Source organism: Spinacia oleracea, chromosome 3 (genome assembly GCF_020520425.1).
Source record: "Spinacia oleracea cultivar Varoflay chromosome 3, BTI_SOV_V1, whole genome shotgun sequence".
NCBI classification, from domain to species: domain Eukaryota; kingdom Viridiplantae; phylum Streptophyta; class Magnoliopsida; order Caryophyllales; family Amaranthaceae; genus Spinacia; species Spinacia oleracea.
The window spans coordinates 139,138,152-139,143,746 of record NC_079489.1 but is presented as its reverse complement, the minus strand read 5'-3'; positions in this window follow the sequence as shown (position 1 = coordinate 139,143,746).

Sequence of the window (5,595 nt, the reverse complement as noted above, 5' to 3'; positions counted from 1 at the left end):
AAGTTACCATTTTCGAGACGGGCTTTGAAGTTGAAGCTTCAAGATGAAGTCGGGCCATACTAGATCACATTTATCTTATGCATGCTTTAAGTTATTTATTTCTTTAAATATGTCTTGATTATGCATGAGATTGTGGCTTGATTATGTTGCATGATTAAGGATTTTAGTTCACTTAAAATCTAACCAACATAGTAAGAGCCTTACGTTCCAAACTTAAAAATTGAGTTAAAAGGTGCCATGCCAAAATAAACACTTGCTTTGATATCCTTTACATCAATCTAGTAATAGTTTTCGCTCAGCGAGGTGTTACTTATTGGTCCTAAAGGGGTAAGATACACAAATAATTGTGAGTACATGTTAGTTTTGGTGAAACTCAACGATATAAATAAGGAGTCCTTTTATGTCGTGGCAAAATCGACAAGTTTACCTAATAAGTTCTTAGACGTACCTATCAACCAAGAGTAGTTTCTAGACTATTAGCAAAAGGCTTTTGCTTACCTAAAAGATTTTAGAATTGAGTCTAAATACATAATGTGCTTAATTCTTCAATGGATTTTAGGGTCTTGGAATCATTTTATTCACACCTGCCGGAACACATAACTTGAATAAAATGCTTAATGAACATTGAATTATGCATGTATGCTAGAATTTAAGTTTATTAAGAGAAACTGTGAATGGTTATTTATTTGTTTATTCTTTTCAATTGTAGTTTTAATTATGGCAAACAACAATTCATTCAACATTCGATCAATTCTCGAAAAGGAGAAGTTGAGCGGGAAAAACTTCCTTGACTGGCAAAGGAACATGCAAATAGTTCTTATGCAGGAAGAAAAGGAGTATGTCCTGGAAGAGGCGATGCCCGAAGCCGCAGGCGAAGGGGTCACTCAGGCAGCCCTCAATCGTTGGATTGATGCCAACAAGGATGTGAAATGTCTAATGCTCGCCACCATGAGTGCAGATCTGCAGAAAACATTCATCAACTCAGATGCTTTCACGATCATCAGTGAGTTAAAGAACATGTTCCAAGATCTGGCTCGAGTCGAAAGATTCGAGACTCATAGGCAAATTCTTGAGACCAAACTTAAGAAAGGCGAGCCCGTAAGTCCACATGTTCTCAAAATGATTGGACTCATTGAGAATATGAGTCGGCTGGATCAGCAATTCTCTCAGGAAATGGCTGTAGACACCATCCTCCATTCTCTTCATAACGGGTATGATCAGTTCAAACTGAACTACAGTATGAATAGTCTGGACAAAACGCTCACTGAGCTTCACGGTATGCTGAAGACCGCTGACACTACTACAAAAGACGTGGAATCTCGACGGTATAGCCTCAACGGTGTGAATATGCGCTGAGTACATTGTCTAGGTCGCGTTGTTTGTCGACGCGTTTCCAAGTCAAAATCATCTCTCGACAAGAAAAGGCGTCGAGATATTAGTAAAATATCATGTGATCCGCACGTGACCTAGCTAGGAACCGCCTAAGCTACCCCGCGACTTCACACTCGTCATTTCATTCTCAACCAGTCAACCCTAATCGACTCCTCTTTACCCAATTGCTGAAAAAATCCCCTTTCTCCCAGATCTACTCTCAAACATCAATGGAGTTGCAGGTTTGCACCTTCTCCTCCGTTTCCCTTATAATTATAATTAATTATCTCTTCTTTCCTATGTTTTAATTTTTTCACAATTTTTGCAGACTTGTTCATTTATAACAATGAAATTTGCATCTTCCATGTGGTTTCTATCTTTTAGGAGGTCTTGCACAAGGTAATGTAATTTATCCCTCTTACGATCTCTTGGTTTTTCAATTTTCGATATTCTGGGTTTCGAGGTTTAGGTTTTTCTTTGTGTAATTTGCTGCTCAAGAACTTTGGATATAAAGATTTTGTTTTTTGATGCCTTTCAGCATACGCAGTATGAATTTAGGCTTCATTGAAACTAGGTTGCTTTATCTAAATCTGATTCATACCATTTACTTACTTAAATATGAGAAACTGCACTATTAGACTGAATGGTATTTTTTAAGTAGTAACAAGAGTAGCTTTTGCAAAGATTACTGTCAAGAAGTCTATTTCGAAATCTAGCCCTTTGTTTTTAATCATGTTTTTTGTCTAATCTATGTAAAAATCTAGGTTAAACATAATATATTTTCCAATTTGTTATGGAAAGAAGACTTATATATATGCTTATATTGTGGGGATTATATGAGAATCAGTTCAACCACTACATCAGATTGATTTGTTTATGCATTTTGTCAAAATATCCTGTTATCATATACTTGTATTTAATTTCTCGAACATATTCTTAAGCCCAGGACTGTTATGATAGGCTTGTATTTCTTATGGGAGGGGAAATGCATCATTAATTTCCAATGAAATGGGAATTAGTTATTATAACAATAAATGTGAAGAACAGGGCAATATGCTAGAAATTGCCCCTTACAAAGGGATAATGCGGATGTTAGAGAAAAGGTTGTTGTAGTGGTTAATATGCTAGTTTCAAGGGATATAATGGTGATGATAGACTGTTAGAAATGTCCATGGTGGTGTTTAGGTGATGATATGTTTTACTTTGGATGTGGTTATGCTGGTATTTAGAAAAAACATGGGGGTGGTATAAAATACGGAGGTGCTACCGTGCTTGTTGGACCTAGTGGCCATGATATGCTAATAGAGTCAATATTTTTGTCTAGGAATAAATATACGCATAACATTTTTGACGGGCTGATGTTTCCTTCTAGCGTTGATTTTCACGATTTACTAATGACAGATGGATAAGATGTTTTCATTTTAGAGAAAGAATAGGCAAGTTATTTATCATTTGAATCTTTGCTACAACAATTTTTTGACAAAATTTGCATAGCTCAACCTTTATGATTACTGATGAGGCATGATGAGTTTTTTCATAATCAACTATTCTACTTTGAGTAGGTTGCTAATATCGTATGTTTTCCTTCTGTAACTTGTGAAACTTAGCCAACAGGTGCAAACATATTGTTATGCGGCCTTACGCCTCAGATATACATGACACATGGATTGGTAGTATGGCAGGATTGTGAACCTCTATAATGTTACTTCTGGAGACTACAGAATACTTGAAAACACTTCAGCCTTCAAGTACTTTATTTTTTCTTCTGTCGACTCACACATGCTTGTTCTTCTTGGCAGTGTTAAGAGTTCCTCTAATTTATATTATTATGTTGTTCATCTTTATGTGGTTGGGGGGTCATTAGAAGTGGTAATAGGTTGCTTCTCAGGATTGTTTGCTTGATTGATCTGGAAATTTTATTTGCTGTTATTCTTTTGTGAGTCTATTTCTAGCTTTCAGCTTCCTGGCATGTGTACTTATGTTTTCTATTTTGTTGTTAGTGTTGGTCATATCTGGTATGTGTATTTTTGGGATTATAGCTTGTGATGCGAAGATTTCTGCTGTAGAATGAAGGGGGCTGTAGGGATATTACTTATGTAAGTGTTCTCATCCAGTTGATCTCTTTCAAAGTCGTGTATGTTCACGTTTTTTTTTGCAGAATTGCAGACTTCTTGGTTGTGATCTCCTAGCTTTCTCGTATGAATTTTGTATTGGTAATTTGAATTCATTGTTTGCTTGTGGTTTGACACTCTATCGCGGGGTGACAGTTGGTGACTGGGCGCTAACAATTTTCTGGTTTGTTTTTCGTGCGGACAACAATATTTGGTAGTTTCATGGGGTGTAACCGTGTAACAATGACCTCACTTTAGAAGAAAATATGACAAAGATTAGCCTAGAAGACCAGAGAGTTTGATAGGGGACCGAAAATATTATCTGTTTTTCACCATTTGGCTCCATTATCCATTTCTCATTCAAGGGCGTAGTGCCTTGAATTTAGTCTATCTTTAGTGCATATTTCTTGCTCTAGTTGGTGGAAAAGATTTTGTATTTTAATTCCATCGAAGTGCATATCTGAAAACAAATGATCTTTATTGGTTCGATAATCTTAAGATCTTCTTCTCTGTTATTTTGCAGACTGAAAAATGAGATGATAATTATTTTCCATGTGCAGGCTTTAAGATTTTAGCATTTCCGCTCAATCAACTTGAAGGCCAAGAACCTGGCTCATCATGAGATGAAGAATTTTGCATGTACCAGGTTCAAAGTTGATAGCCTATTTTTGATAAGGTTTGTTAGTGAATTCACCATCTCAGAATCTCTAGCGAAGCATAGTTGCCTACCTATTGACACCATGACTTCTACTGCTTCTGACTGCAGGTGGACGTGAATGGTCCAAATACACCCCCAGTTTACCAGTTCCTCAAGTCCAAGGTGGGCTTTTGGTGACTTAATTAGTCAAGTGAAATTTTGAGAAGTTTTTTTCTTCTGGTGTACAAAGTAGCATGCAGAGAAAACTCACCAACGCGCTCCACTAAGAAGGCTCATTATGAATCAAGTCTTCAAGACAAGGAAGAAGACTCTAAATGGAACTGCAAAAGAAAAAATGTTGCTGAAATTGTTCTTTGCTGAGTTGTTGACACATTGAGGTGTGTCTTTTATATGCAAATTGAGCATTCTGAGGTTTGGTATTTTTTCTATGTTGTTGTTTCTTGGGAGAATGCTGCTAGTCCTGTTGATATTTTAACATATGTTTGATTTGTGTTGGAGAAATGGATGCGATGTATGCTCTAGGGTGCCGTTTTCATCAAGTATGTTTATGGGGGGTGGAGTTTTGCATTTGTGGTCAGAGGCTTTGAGAATTGTTAGGACTTAGCTTTCTCACTGAGTTAACTAGATGATTATGCTAGCAATTAGAAAGCCTAAAGCTGACGTGGAAAGGTTAGTGATTAGTGAGTATGAAACAGTGTAAATTGGCCAAGAGTTCATTCTAGATTTAAGTGTTTGTCTCTCTTTCATCAAAAACATAGGGAGTAGTAAGGATTTTGTTTATCTACCTCACATAGAATTTTGGCCAACTAGTATACATTTTTCCCATGTAGTATGAGACAGTTTGGGCTTCCAGGACCATCACTTGTTGATATTTATCATGATGAGAGACCAGAAAAGTGAAACTATAGCTGTCTTTCTGGAGATAGTCTGTGGCAAAAAGAACAGCAGTACAATTTCTCAAGTTTCCTATGATATGTAACTTATGTAAGTTATTATACTTGTTCAAATTAATGTCTAAACTACTTCAACTTTCTAGGTTTCAACTTTCTAATGACGTATCTAAATGATGATTTCAGACTTGGAAACTGTAGAATGAGAAAACTATCAATTCACTAACTGATACATCAACATCTAGACTACACGTCCAAGAGGACATTCTAAGGGGCATACATGAGGGCTATTGTGTGTGAAAAAGTTGGCCAGGGATGATTTCTGCAAAAATGTTACTTCGTTATTTAACCAAGGTATACATATGTTATCCTTGTATACTCTTAAGTTTTACATCAATCCAATTTTTTCTTTTTCCTGTAGTGTTGTCTGCTCCAATTTAGCAACTTAGCTACTGTATCAGGGACTTAGCTTGTCTTCTCACTCCTAACCAACCTTGAGTACCTGAAATAATTTTCTTACTGTAATGCTCATGTATCACTTGTATACAACATATAAGGCGTTCCC